This window comes from Gavia stellata, chromosome 3, assembly GCF_030936135.1.
Source record: "Gavia stellata isolate bGavSte3 chromosome 3, bGavSte3.hap2, whole genome shotgun sequence".
Classification (NCBI taxonomy): domain Eukaryota; kingdom Metazoa; phylum Chordata; class Aves; order Gaviiformes; family Gaviidae; genus Gavia; species Gavia stellata.
The window spans coordinates 38,956,518-38,970,073 of NC_082596.1; the positions used below are offsets into that span (position 1 = coordinate 38,956,518).

General features: G+C 59.6%; 1 protein-coding gene and 12 non-coding genes across 13 annotated transcripts in view; 12 read left to right on the top strand and 1 right to left on the bottom strand.

Moving 5' to 3' along the window:
* Positions 1-13,556, bottom strand: part of DNAJC5B (DnaJ heat shock protein family (Hsp40) member C5 beta) — a 46,702-nt gene that overhangs the window by 15,762 nt on the left and 17,384 nt on the right. The gene's annotated exons all lie outside the window — the stretch shown is intronic.
* TRNAY-GUA (transfer RNA tyrosine (anticodon GUA)) lies at positions 204-292 on the top strand. The gene is given in 2 exon segments: positions 204-240; positions 257-292. It is a non-coding gene; the product is annotated as a tRNA-Tyr (tRNA).
* Positions 598-670, top strand: TRNAA-AGC (transfer RNA alanine (anticodon AGC)). The gene has a single exon. It is a non-coding gene; the product is annotated as a tRNA-Ala (tRNA).
* On the top strand, positions 2,047-2,135 carry TRNAY-GUA (transfer RNA tyrosine (anticodon GUA)). Its single transcript is given in 2 exon segments — positions 2,047-2,083; positions 2,100-2,135. It is a non-coding gene; the product is annotated as a tRNA-Tyr (tRNA).
* On the top strand, positions 2,441-2,513 carry TRNAA-AGC (transfer RNA alanine (anticodon AGC)). The gene has a single exon. It is a non-coding gene; the product is annotated as a tRNA-Ala (tRNA).
* On the top strand, positions 3,890-3,978 carry TRNAY-GUA (transfer RNA tyrosine (anticodon GUA)). Its single transcript is given in 2 exon segments — positions 3,890-3,926; positions 3,943-3,978. It is a non-coding gene; the product is annotated as a tRNA-Tyr (tRNA).
* On the top strand, positions 4,284-4,356 carry TRNAA-AGC (transfer RNA alanine (anticodon AGC)). Its single transcript has one exon. It is a non-coding gene; the product is annotated as a tRNA-Ala (tRNA).
* On the top strand, positions 5,105-5,193 carry TRNAY-GUA (transfer RNA tyrosine (anticodon GUA)). Its single transcript is given in 2 exon segments — positions 5,105-5,141; positions 5,158-5,193. It is a non-coding gene; the product is annotated as a tRNA-Tyr (tRNA).
* TRNAY-GUA (transfer RNA tyrosine (anticodon GUA)) lies at positions 6,948-7,036 on the top strand. Its single transcript is given in 2 exon segments — positions 6,948-6,984; positions 7,001-7,036. It is a non-coding gene; the product is annotated as a tRNA-Tyr (tRNA).
* On the top strand, positions 8,163-8,251 carry TRNAY-GUA (transfer RNA tyrosine (anticodon GUA)). The gene is given in 2 exon segments: positions 8,163-8,199; positions 8,216-8,251. It is a non-coding gene; the product is annotated as a tRNA-Tyr (tRNA).
* TRNAY-GUA (transfer RNA tyrosine (anticodon GUA)) lies at positions 11,221-11,309 on the top strand. Its single transcript is given in 2 exon segments — positions 11,221-11,257; positions 11,274-11,309. It is a non-coding gene; the product is annotated as a tRNA-Tyr (tRNA).
* Positions 11,615-11,687, top strand: TRNAA-AGC (transfer RNA alanine (anticodon AGC)). The gene has a single exon. It is a non-coding gene; the product is annotated as a tRNA-Ala (tRNA).
* On the top strand, positions 13,458-13,530 carry TRNAA-AGC (transfer RNA alanine (anticodon AGC)). The gene has a single exon. It is a non-coding gene; the product is annotated as a tRNA-Ala (tRNA).

Below are 13,556 nucleotides of genomic sequence, written 5' to 3' on the forward strand. Positions count from 1 at the left end.
GACACTCGCTTGGAGCGAGCCACCATGGCTGGGTCTGCCCTGGTCAGGTGGTGTGGGCCTGAGAGGTTCTGGGCAATGTGATCCACGGCAAGGCTGTCTTTTTTCCTGCTGAGGAGAGTCGTGCAGGTATGCGGGAGCGGTGTGAGAGCTGAATGGTTGGATGAGCGTGTGAGGAAGGTGTGAGGTGTCCATGTCCCATGATTCCTTCGATAGCTCAGCTGGTAGAGCGGAGGACTGTAGGCTCCCTTGCACGGCCATCCTTAGGTCGCTGGTTCAACTCCGGCTCGAAGGAGTGCCCTTTTGGCTCTGGCCCAGACCCCGCGGCACCTCTGCCTTTTGGCCATGCCCGGGCGGCTCCCCTTCAAGGGCTGCCCAGCCTTGAACTCTTGCCCGAGGTGGCCAAGATGACCGGCCAAGGCAGTTTCGGCCGAACCCTGGGCAGGGGATGGTGGTCCTCAGCACGGGACTTCTCTGGGGTCACCTCCAGCAGGGAAGTGAGAGCGAGGCCGATGGGAGGCCCAGGTTTGGGTGCAGGGCAGCCTGGGTCAGGGGCGGGTGCCTGGGAGGGGAGAGGACCTCAGGCAGAGGCCGTGGGCTGGGGAATTAGCTCAAGTGGTAGAGCGCTCGCTTAGCATGTGAGAGGCAGCGGGATCGATGCCCGCATTCTCCAATGCTTTTCATTCCCCTTGCCTGGACACAGGGCCCTTTGCTGGGGGCCCCCTGTCCTCTGGGGGCTGTGGGGATCTCCTGGTGCACCTGGCCTGCACAGTCGAGGACAGCAACCAGGGCTGCACCAAGAGCAGCATGGGCTCCGCATCGAGGGAAGGCGTTCTCCACCTTTTCTCAGCACTTCGTCGATGGCCTCTAGAACAGTATGCCCAACTTTGGGCCCCTGTGTAGAGGAGCAACATTGACCAAGTGCAGCGACCTCCAAACAAGGCCACCAGGACGGTTGGGAGCAGGCGCACTTGCCCTTTGAGGAGAGGCCAATGAACGGGGGCTTGTCCAGGGCCTGGAGAAGAGAGGGCTTTGGGGGAGATAAGCTGCAGTTTATCAGAATGCCTCTCAGGAGGTTATTGATTCAACAGTGAGGCCTTGTAGTGTGGTGATTGGCAGAGGAGTGAGAAACAACAGGAGTGAGAAACAACAGAAGCAGGACAGGTTCAATTTTTTCTCCCCTCAGGACAGCCAGGCAGAGGAAGAAGGGTGGCCCGGAGTGCGGTGCAGTCTCCATGCTTGGAGGTTGGCATGAGCTGACTGGCTGAAGCCTTGAGCAAGCTGCTGTGATCCCTGATCTGGGGGTGCTTGGAGGAGGATGCTGGAACAGACATGTGCTGAGGTCTCATCCAAGCCGATTTCTCTGACAGCTGTGTCATGGAGGCAGAGCTGGGAGAGGGCCCTGCCGGTCCATCAGTGGCTCTGCTGGTGGAGCGGACGACTGCAGGCTCCCTTTCAGGGCTACCCCTAAGTCGCGTCCGGGCCCCGAGTGCCCTAATAGGCCTGAATGGCCCTGACCAGCCTTTTGCGGGACCTCGACATCCACCCGCAGGTCCAGGAGCTGTATTTGTGCTCAGCTCTGGGCCTTCACCCTCTTTCCGAGCTGTACAGTAGGAGTCCTGGTCTCTAGCTCAGCCATGGCCACGGCCATGGAGATGTCCAGCCACAGCGACCCTTGATGCGGATGCTGACGTGCAGACAGATGTCCTGGCTCGACCTCATCCCTGGCTTGTCGGTGTGGACCTGCCTGGCGCTCACTGGACGGGATCGTCACTCTGACCTACGCAGTGACTTCCCGGCGTGCAGTTGTCCCTTCCTCATGGTGCTGATTGTGCCTTCTGCTCTGGACACTCGCTTGGAGCGAGCCACCATGGCTGGGTCTGCCCTGGTCAGGTGGTGTGGGCCTGAGAGGTTCTGGGCAATGTGATCCACGGCAAGGCTGTCTTTTTTCCTGCTGAGGAGAGTCGTGCAGGTATGCGGGAGCGGTGTGAGAGCTGAATGGTTGGATGAGCGTGTGAGGAAGGTGTGAGGTGTCCATGTCCCATGATTCCTTCGATAGCTCAGCTGGTAGAGCGGAGGACTGTAGGCTCCCTTGCACGGCCATCCTTAGGTCGCTGGTTCAACTCCGGCTCGAAGGAGTGCCCTTTTGGCTCTGGCCCAGACCCCGCGGCACCTCTGCCTTTTGGCCATGCCCGGGCGGCTCCCCTTCAAGGGCTGCCCAGCCTTGAACTCTTGCCCGAGGTGGCCAAGATGACCGGCCAAGGCAGTTTCGGCCGAACCCTGGGCAGGGGATGGTGGTCCTCAGCACGGGACTTCTCTGGGGTCACCTCCAGCAGGGAAGTGAGAGCGAGGCCGATGGGAGGCCCAGGTTTGGGTGCAGGGCAGCCTGGGTCAGGGGCGGGTGCCTGGGAGGGGAGAGGACCTCAGGCAGAGGCCGTGGGCTGGGGAATTAGCTCAAGTGGTAGAGCGCTCGCTTAGCATGTGAGAGGCAGCGGGATCGATGCCCGCATTCTCCAATGCTTTTCATTCCCCTTGCCTGGACACAGGGCCCTTTGCTGGGGGCCCCCTGTCCTCTGGGGGCTGTGGGGATCTCCTGGTGCACCTGGCCTGCACAGTCGAGGACAGCAACCAGGGCTGCACCAAGAGCAGCATGGGCTCCGCATCGAGGGAAGGCGTTCTCCACCTTTTCTCAGCACTTCGTCGATGGCCTCTAGAACAGTATGCCCAACTTTGGGCCCCTGTGTAGAGGAGCAACATTGACCAAGTGCAGCGACCTCCAAACAAGGCCACCAGGACGGTTGGGAGCAGGCGCACTTGCCCTTTGAGGAGAGGCCAATGAACGGGGGCTTGTCCAGGGCCTGGAGAAGAGAGGGCTTTGGGGGAGATAAGCTGCAGTTTATCAGAATGCCTCTCAGGAGGTTATTGATTCAACAGTGAGGCCTTGTAGTGTGGTGATTGGCAGAGGAGTGAGAAACAACAGGAGTGAGAAACAACAGAAGCAGGACAGGTTCAATTTTTTCTCCCCTCAGGACAGCCAGGCAGAGGAAGAAGGGTGGCCCGGAGTGCGGTGCAGTCTCCATGCTTGGAGGTTGGCATGAGCTGACTGGCTGAAGCCTTGAGCAAGCTGCTGTGATCCCTGATCTGGGGGTGCTTGGAGGAGGATGCTGGAACAGACATGTGCTGAGGTCTCATCCAAGCCGATTTCTCTGACAGCTGTGTCATGGAGGCAGAGCTGGGAGAGGGCCCTGCCGGTCCATCAGTGGCTCTGCTGGTGGAGCGGACGACTGCAGGCTCCCTTTCAGGGCTACCCCTAAGTCGCGTCCGGGCCCCGAGTGCCCTAATAGGCCTGAATGGCCCTGACCAGCCTTTTGCGGGACCTCGACATCCACCCGCAGGTCCAGGAGCTGTATTTGTGCTCAGCTCTGGGCCTTCACCCTCTTTCCGAGCTGTACAGTAGGAGTCCTGGTCTCTAGCTCAGCCATGGCCACGGCCATGGAGATGTCCAGCCACAGCGACCCTTGATGCGGATGCTGACGTGCAGACAGATGTCCTGGCTCGACCTCATCCCTGGCTTGTCGGTGTGGACCTGCCTGGCGCTCACTGGACGGGATCGTCACTCTGACCTACGCAGTGACTTCCCGGCGTGCAGTTGTCCCTTCCTCATGGTGCTGATTGTGCCTTCTGCTCTGGACACTCGCTTGGAGCGAGCCACCATGGCTGGGTCTGCCCTGGTCAGGTGGTGTGGGCCTGAGAGGTTCTGGGCAATGTGATCCACGGCAAGGCTGTCTTTTTTCCTGCTGAGGAGAGTCGTGCAGGTATGCGGGAGCGGTGTGAGAGCTGAAGGGTTGGATGAGCGTGTGAGGAAGGTGTGAGGTGTCCATGTCCCATGATTCCTTCGATAGCTCAGCTGGTAGAGCGGAGGACTGTAGGCTCCCTTGCACGGCCATCCTTAGGTCGCTGGTTCAACTCCGGCTCGAAGGAGTGCCCTTTTGGCTCTGGCCCAGACCCCGCGGCACCTCTGCCTTTTGGCCATGCCCGGGCGGCTCCCCTTCAAGGGCTGCCCAGCCTTGAACTCTTGCCCGAGGTGGCCAAGATGACCGGCCAAGGCAGTTTCGGCCGAACCCTGGGCAGGGGATGGTGGTCCTCAGCACGGGCCTTCTCTGGGGTCACCTCCAGCAGGGAAGTGAGAGCGAGGCCGATGGGAGGCCCAGGTTTGGGTGCAGGGCAGCCTGGGTCAGGGGCGGGTGCCTGGGAGGGGAGAGGACCTCAGGCAGAGGCCGTGGGCTGGGGAATTAGCTCAAGTGGTAGAGCGCTCGCTTAGCATGTGAGAGGCAGCGGGATCGATGCCCGCATTCTCCAATGCTTTTCATTCCCCTTGCCTGGACACAGGGCCCTTTGCCGGGGGCCCCCTGTCCTCTGGGGGCTGTGGGGAGATCACAGTGTGCCCAGGCTTTACAGAGGAGGATGACATCCAGGGCTGTATCAAAGGGAGCACGGGCAGTTTAACAGAGGATCTGATTTTCTCCCCCTTTGCTTGACAGTCGTCAAATCTCATCTCAAGTACTGTGTCCAGCTCTGCCTGATCTCCCCCGTAGAGGAAAGACATCACTGAAATGGAACAGCTTCAGTGGAGGGCCACCAAAAAGCTCAGGGAATGGAGGGATTTCTCTTTGAGGATGGGCTGAGGACACTGGGCATGTTTAGCCTGGAGAAAGAGAGATTCAGAGGGCTTCCACGTGGCCTTCGGGCACGTAGGAGTAGGTTACGGAGTAGAGGAAATGGTCTCCTGTTGTCTGGTGCTCGACCAGAAGGCAAAAGACAGCAGAGTGAAATGGGATGCAGAGAAGTTGCAGCGGGATATGGGTAAGCATTTTTGGTCCCTGAGGAGAGTCCAGCTGTAGAAGATGACGTCCAAGGAGCTTGTGGAGCTTTTCCGTTTGGGGGTTTGCATGATTTGACGGTCTAAAGGGTTGAGCAAGGGCGTGTGAAGCTGGAGCTGAGGCTGTTTGAAGCAGGATGTTGCAGTAGCGGCATCAGGCTGCGCTGTGCATGGGAAAGTGTTGGATGAGTGTGTGATGGGCGAGGTACTGGGCAGGGCCCCATGATTCCTTCGATAGCTCAGCTGGTAGAGCGGAGGACTGTAGGCTCCCTTGCACGGCCATCCTTAGGTCGCTGGTTCAACTCCGGCTCGAAGGAGTGCCCTTTTGGCTCTGGCCCAGACCCTGCGGCACCTCTGCCTTTTGGCCATGCCCGGGCGGCTCCCCTTCAAGGGCTGCCCAGCCTTGAACTCTTGCCCGAGGTGGCCAAGATGACCGGCCAAGGCAGTTTCGGCCGAACCCTGGGCAGGGGATGGTGGTCCTCAGCACGGGACTTCTCTGGGGTCACCTCCAGCAGGGAAGTGAGAGCGAGGCCGATGGGAGGCCCAGGTTTGGGTGCAGGGCAGCCTGGGTCAGGGGCGGGTGCCTGGGAGGGGAGAGGACCTCAGGCAGAGGCCGTGGGCTGGGGAATTAGCTCAAGTGGTAGAGCGCTCGCTTAGCATGTGAGAGGCAGCGGGATCGATGCCCGCATTCTCCAATGCTTTTCACTCCCCTTGCCTGGACACAGGGCCCTTTGCTGGGGGCCCCCTGTCCTCTGGGGGCTGTGGGGATCTCCTGGTGCACCTGGCCTGCACAGTCGAGGACAGCAACCAGGGCTGCACCAAGAGCAGCATGGGCTCCGCATCGAGGGAAGGCGTTCTCCACCTTTTCTCAGCACTTCGTTGATGGCCTCTAGAACAGTATGCCCAACTTTGGGCCCCTGTGTAGAGGAGCGACATTGACCAAGTGCAGCGACCTCCAAACAAGGCCACCAGGACGGTTGGGAGCAGGCGCACTTGCCCTTTGAGGAGAGGCCAATGAACGGGGGCTTGTCCAGGGCCTGGAGAAGAGAGGGCTTTGGGGGAGATAAGCTGCAGTTTATCAGAATGCCTCTCAGGAGGTTATTGATTCAACAGTGAGGCCTTGTAGTGTGGTGATTGGCAGAGGAGTGAGAAACAACAGGAGTGAGAAACAACAGAAGCAGGACAGGTTCAATTTTTTCTCCCCTCAGGACAGCCAGGCAGAGGAAGAAGGGTGGCCCGGAGTGCGGTGCAGTCTCCATGCTTGGAGGTTGGCATGAGCTGACTGGCTGAAGCCTTGAGCAAGCTGCTGTGATCCCTGATCTGGGGGTGCTTGGAGGAGGATGCTGGAACAGACATGTGCTGAGGTCTCATCCAAGCCGATTTCTCTGACAGCTGTGTCATGGAGGCAGAGCTGGGAGAGGGCCCTGCCGGTCCATCAGTGGCTCTGCTGGTGGAGCGGACGACTGCAGGCTCCCTTTCAGGGCTACCCCTAAGTCGCGTCCGGGCCCCGAGTGCCCTAATAGGCCTGAATGGCCCTGACCAGCCTTTTGCGGGACCTCGACATCCACCCGCAGGTCCAGGAGCTGTATTTGTGCTCAGCTCTGGGCCTTCACCCTCTTTCCGAGCTGTACAGTAGGAGTCCTGGTCTCTAGCTCAGCCATGGCCACGGCCATGGAGATGTCCAGCCACAGCGACCCTTGATGCGGATGCTGACGTGCAGACAGATGTCCTGGCTCGACCTCATCCCTGGCTTGTCGGTGTGGACCTGCCTGGCGCTCACTGGACGGGATCGTCACTCTGACCTACGCAGTGACTTCCCGGCGTGCAGTTGTCCCTTCCTCATGGTGCTGATTGTGCCTTCTGCTCTGGACACTCGCTTGGAGCGAGCCACCATGGCTGGGTCTGCCCTGGTCAGGTGGTGTGGGCCTGAGAGGTTCTGGGCAATGTGATCCACGGCAAGGCTGTCTTTTTTCCTGCTGAGGAGAGTCGTGCAGGTATGCGGGAGCGGTGTGAGAGCTGAAGGGTTGGATGAGCGTGTGAGGAAGGTGTGAGGTGTCCATGTCCCATGATTCCTTCGATAGCTCAGCTGGTAGAGCGGAGGACTGTAGGCTCCCTTGCACGGCCATCCTTAGGTCGCTGGTTCAACTCCGGCTCGAAGGAGTGCCCTTTTGGCTCTGGCCCAGACCCCGCGGCACCTCTGCCTTTTGGCCATGCCCGGGCGGCTCCCCTTCAAGGGCTGCCCAGCCTTGAACTCTTGCCCGAGGTGGCCAAGATGACCGGCCAAGGCAGTTTCGGCCGAACCCTGGGCAGGGGATGGTGGTCCTCAGCACGGGCCTTCTCTGGGGTCACCTCCAGCAGGGAAGTGAGAGCGAGGCCGATGGGAGGCCCAGGTTTGGGTGCAGGGCAGCCTGGGTCAGGGGCGGGTGCCTGGGAGGGGAGAGGACCTCAGGCAGAGGCCGTGGGCTGGGGAATTAGCTCAAGTGGTAGAGCGCTCGCTTAGCATGTGAGAGGCAGCGGGATCGATGCCCGCATTCTCCAATGCTTTTCATTCCCCTTGCCTGGACACAGGGCCCTTTGCCGGGGGCCCCCTGTCCTCTGGGGGCTGTGGGGAGATCACAGTGTGCCCAGGCTTTACAGAGGAGGATGACATCCAGGGCTGTATCAAAGGGAGCACGGGCAGTTTAACAGAGGATCTGATTTTCTCCCCCTTTGCTTGACAGTCGTCAAATCTCATCTCAAGTACTGTGTCCAGCTCTGCCTGATCTCCCCCGTAGAGGAAAGACATCACTGAAATGGAACAGCTTCAGTGGAGGGCCACCAAAAAGCTCAGGGAATGGAGGGATTTCTCTTTGAGGATGGGCTGAGGACACTGGGCATGTTTAGCCTGGAGAAAGAGAGATTCAGAGGGCTTCCACGTGGCCTTCGGGCACGTAGGAGTAGGTTACGGAGTAGAGGAAATGGTCTCCTGTTGTCTGGTGCTCGACCAGAAGGCAAAAGACAGCAGAGTGAAATGGGATGCAGAGAAGTTGCAGCGGGATATGGGTAAGCATTTTTGGTCCCTGAGGAGAGTCCAGCTGTAGAAGATGACGTCCAAGGAGCTTGTGGAGCTTTTCCGTTTGGGGGTTTGCATGATTTGACGGTCTAAAGGGTTGAGCAAGGGCGTGTGAAGCTGGAGCTGAGGCTGTTTGAAGCAGGATGTTGCAGTAGCGGCATCAGGCTGCGCTGTGCATGGGAAAGTGTTGGATGAGTGTGTGATGGGCGAGGTACTGGGCAGGGCCCCATGATTCCTTCGATAGCTCAGCTGGTAGAGCGGAGGACTGTAGGCTCCCTTGCACGGCCATCCTTAGGTCGCTGGTTCAACTCCGGCTCGAAGGAGTGCCCTTTTGGCTCTGGCCCAGACCCTGCGGCACCTCTGCCTTTTGGCCATGCCCGGGCGGCTCCCCTTCAAGGGCTGCCCAGCCTTGAACTATTGCCCAAGGTGGCCAAGATGACCGGCCAAGGCAGTTTCGGCTGAACCCTGGGCAGGGGATGGTGGTCCTCAGCACGGGACTTCTCTGGGGTCACCTCCAGCAGGGAAGTGAGAGCGAGGCCGATGGGAGGCCCAGGTTTGGGTGCAGGGCAGCCTGGGTCAGGGGTGGGTGCCTGGGAGGGGAGAGGACCTCAGGCAGAGGCCGTGGGCTGGGGAATTAGCTCAAGTGGTAGAGCGCTCGCTTAGCATGTGAGAGGCAGCGGGATCGATGCCCGCATTCTCCAATGCTTTTCACTCCCCTTGCCTGGACACAGGGCCCTTTGCTGGGGGCCCCCTGTCCTCTGGGGGCTGTGGGGATCTCCTGGTGCACCTGGCCTGCACAGTCGAGGACAGCAACCAGGGCTGCACCAAGAGCAGCATGGGCTCCGCATCGAGGGAAGGCGTTCTCCACCTTTTCTCAGCACTTCGTTGATGGCCTCTAGAACAGTATGCCCAACTTTGGGCCCCTGTGTAGAGGAGCGACATTGACCAAGTGCAGCGACCTCCAAACAAGGCCACCAGGACGGTTGGGAGCAGGCGCACTTGCCCTTTGAGGAGAGGCCAATGAACGGGGGCTTGTCCAGAGCCTGGAGAAGAGAGGGCTTTGGGGGAGATAAGCTGCAGTTTATCAGAATGCCTCTCAGGAGGTTATTGATTCAACAGTGAGGCCTTGTAGTGTGGTGATTGGCAGAGGAGTGAGAAACAACAGGAGTGAGAAACAACAGAAGCAGGACAGGTTCAATTTTTTCTCCCCTCAGGACAGCCAGGCAGAGGAAGAAGGGTGGCCCGGAGTGCGGTGCAGTCTCCATGCTTGGAGGTTGGCATGAGCTGACTGGCTGAAGCCTTGAGCAAGCTGCTGTGATCCCTGATCTGGGGGTGCTTGGAGGAGGATGCTGGAACAGACATGTGCTGAGGTCTCATCCAAGCCGATTTCTCTGACAGCTGTGTCATGGAGGCAGAGCTGGGAGAGGGCCCTGCCGGTCCATCAGTGGCTCTGCTGGTGGAGCGGACGACTGCAGGCTCCCTTTCAGGGCTACCCCTAAGTCGCGTCCGGGCCCTGAGTGCCCTAATAGGCCTTAATGGCCCTGACCAGCCTTTTGCGGGACCTCGACGTCCACCCGCAGGTCCAGGAGCTGTATTTGTGCTCAGCTCTGGGCCTTCACCCTCTTTCCGAGCTGTACAGTAGGAGTCCTGGTCTCTAGCTCAGCCATGGCCACGGCCATGGAGATGTCCAGCCACAGCAACCCTTGATGCGGATGCTGACGTGCAGACAGATGTCCTGGCTCGACCTCATCCCTGGCTTGTCGGTGTGGACCTGCCTGGCGCTCACTGGACGGGATCGTCACTCTGACCTATGCAGTGACTTCCCGGCGTGCAGTTGTCCCTTCCTCATGGTGCTGATTGTGCCTTCTGTTCTGGACACTCGCTTGGAGCGAGCCACCATGGCTGGGTCTGCCCTGGTCAGGTGGTGTGGGCCTGAGAGGTTCTGGGCAATGTGATCCACGGCAAGGCTGTCTTTTTTCCTGCTGAGGAGAGTCGTGCAGGTATGCGGGAGCGGTGTGAGAGCTGAAGGGTTGGATGAGCGTGTGAGGAAGGTGTGAGGTGTCCATGTCCCATGATTCCTTCGATAGCTCAGCTGGTAGAGCGGAGGACTGTAGGCTCCCTTGCACGGCCATCCTTAGGTCGCTGCTTCAACTCCGGCTCGAAGGAGTGCCCTTTTGGCTCTGGCCCAGACCCTGCGGCACCTCTGCCTTTTGGCCATGCCCGGGCGGCTCCCCTTCAAGGGCTGCCCAGCCTTGAACTCTTGCCCGAGGTGGCCAAGATGACCGGCCAAGGCAGTTTCGGCTGAACCCTGGGCAGGGGATGGTGGTCCTCAGCACGGGCCTTCTCTGGGGTCACCTCCAGCAGGGAAGTGAGAGCGAGGCCGATGGGAGGCCCAGGTTTGGGTGCAGGGCAGCCTGGGTCAGGGGTGGGTGCCTGGGAGGGGAGAGGACCTCAGGCAGAGGCCGTGGGCTGGGGAATTAGCTCAAGTGGTAGAGCGCTCGCTTAGCATGTGAGAGGCAGCGGGATCGATGCCCGCATTCTCCAATGCTTTTCATTCCCCTTGCCTGGACACAGGGCCCTTTGCCGGGGGCCCCCTGTCCTCTGGGGGCTGTGGGGAGATCACAGTGTGCCCAGGCTTTACAGAGGAGGATGACATCCAGGGCTGTATCAAAGGGAGCACGGGCAGTTTAACAGAGGATCTGATTTTCTCCCCCTTTGCTTGACAGTCGTCAAATCTCATCTCAAGTACTGTGTCCAGCTCTGCCTGATCTCCCCCGTAGAGGAAAGACATCACTGAAATGGAACAGCTTCAGTGGAGGGCCACCAAAAAGCTCAGGGAATGGAGGGATTTCTCTTTGAGGATGGGCTGAGGACACTGGGCATGTTTAGCCTGGAGAAAGAGAGATTCAGAGGGCTTCCACGTGGCCTTCGGGCACGTAGGAGTAGGTTACGGAGTAGAGGAAATGGTCTCCTGTTGTCTGGTGCTCGACCAGAAGGCAAAAGACAGCAGAGTGAAATGGGATGCAGAGAAGTTGCAGCGGGATATGGGTAAGCATTTTTGGTCCCTGAGGAGAGTCCAGCTGTAGAAGATGACATCCAAGGAGCTTGTGGAGCTTTTCCGTTTGGGGGTTTGCATGATTTGACGGTCTAAAGGGTTGAGCAAGGGCGTGTGAAGCTGGAGCTGAGGCTGTTTGAAGCAGGATGTTGCAGTAGCGGCATCAGGCTGCGCTGTGCATGGGAAAGTGTTGGATGAGTGTGTGATGGGCGAGGTACTGGGCAGGGCCCCATGATTCCTTCGATAGCTCAGCTGGTAGAGCGGAGGACTGTAGGCTCCCTTGCACGGCCATCCTTAGGTCGCTGGTTCAACTCCGGCTCGAAGGAGTGCCCTTTTGGCTCTGGCCCAGACCCTGCGGCACCTCTGCCTTTTGGCCATGCCCGGGCGGCTCCCCTTCAAGGGCTGCCCAGCCTTGAACTATTGCCCAAGGTGGCCAAGATGACCGGCCAAGGCAGTTTCGGCTGAACCCTGGGCAGGGGATGGTGGTCCTCAGCACGGGACTTCTCTGGGGTCACCTCCAGCAGGGAAGTGAGAGCGAGGCCGATGGGAGGCCCAGGTTTGGGTGCAGGGCAGCCTGGGTCAGGGGTGGGTGCCTGGGAGGGGAGAGGACCTCAGGCAGAGGCCGTGGGCTGGGGAATTAGCTCAAGTGGTAGAGCGCTCGCTTAGCATGTGAGAGGCAGCGGGATCGATGCCCGCATTCTCCAATGCTTTTCACTCCCCTTGCCTGGACACAGGGCCCTTTGCTGGGGGCCCCCTGTCCTCTGGGGGCTGTGGGGATCTCCTGGTGCACCTGGCCTGCACAGTCGAGGACAGCAACCAGGGCTGCACCAAGAGCAGCATGGGCTCCGCATCGAGGGAAGGCGTTCTCCACCTTTTCTCAGCACTTCGTTGATGGCCTCTAGAACAGTATGCCCAACTTTGGGCCCCTGTGTAGAGGAGCGACATTGACCAAGTGCAGCGACCTCCAAACAAGGCCACCAGGACGGTTGGGAGCAGGCGCACTTGCCCTTTGAGGAGAGGCCAATGAACGGGGGCTTGTCCAGAGCCTGGAGAAGAGAGGGCTTTGGGGGAGATAAGCTGCAGTTTATCAGAATGCCTCTCAGGAGGTTATTGATTCAACAGTGAGGCCTTGTAGTGTGGTGATTGGCAGAGGAGTGAGAAACAACAGGAGTGAGAAACAACAGAAGCAGGACAGGTTCAATTTTTTCTCCCCTCAGGACAGCCAGGCAGAGGAAGAAGGGTGGCCCGGAGTGCGGTGCAGTCTCCATGCTTGGAGGTTGGCATGAGCTGACTGGCTGAAGCCTTGAGCAAGCTGCTGTGATCCCTGATCTGGGGGTGCTTGGAGGAGGATGCTGGAACAGACATGTGCTGAGGTCTCATCCAAGCCGATTTCTCTGACAGCTGTGTCATGGAGGCAGAGCTGGGAGAGGGCCCTGCCGGTCCATCAGTGGCTCTGCTGGTGGAGCGGACGACTGCAGGCTCCCTTTCAGGGCTACCCCTAAGTCGCGTCCGGGCCCTGAGTGCCCTAATAGGCCTTAATGGCCCTGACCAGCCTTTTGCGGGACCTCGACGTCCACCCGCAGGTCCAGGAGCTGTATTTGTGCTCAGCTCTGGGCCTTCACCCTCTTTCCGAGCTGTACAGTAGGAGTCCTGGTCTCTAGCTCAGCCATGGCCACGGCCATGGAGATGTCCAGCCACAGCAACCCTTGATGCGGATGCTGACGTGCAGACAGATGTCCTGGCTCGACCTCATCCCTGGCTTGTCGGTGTGGACCTGCCTGGCGCTCACTGGACGGGATCGTCACTCTGACCTATGCAGTGACTTCCCGGCGTGCAGTTGTCCCTTCCTCATGGTGCTGATTGTGCCTTCTGTTCTGGACACTCGCTTGGAGCGAGCCACCATGGCTGGGTCTGCCCTGGTCAGGTGGTGTGGGCCTGAGAGGTTCTGGGCAATGTGATCCACGGCAAGGCTGTCTTTTTTCCTGCTGAGGAGAGTCGTGCAGGTATGCGGGAGCGGTGTGAGAGCTGAAGGGTTGGATGAGCGTGTGAGGAAGGTGTGAGGTGTCCATGTCCCATGATTCCTTCGATAGCTCAGCTGGTAGAGCGGAGGACTGTAGGCTCCCTTGCACGGCCATCCTTAGGTCGCTGCTTCAACTCCGGCTCGAAGGAGTGCCCTTTTGGCTCTGGCCCAGACCCTGCGGCACCTCTGCCTTTTGGCCATGCCCGGGCGGCTCCCCTTCAAGGGCTGCCCAGCCTTGAACTCTTGCCCAAGGTGGCCAAGATGACCGGCCAAGGCAGTTTCGGCTGAACCCTGGGCAGGGGATGGTGGTCCTCAGCACGGGACTTCTCTGGGGTCACCTCCAGCAGGGAAGTGAGAGCGAGGCCGATGGGAGGCCCAGGTTTGGGTGCAGGGCAGCCTGGGTCAGGGGTGGGTGCCTGGGAGGGGAGAGGACCTCAGGCAGAGGCCGTGGGCTGGGGAATTAGCTCAAGTGGTAGAGCGCTCGCTTAGCATGTGAGAGGCAGCGGGATCGATGCCCGCATTCTCCAATGCTTTTCATTCCCCTTGCCTGGAC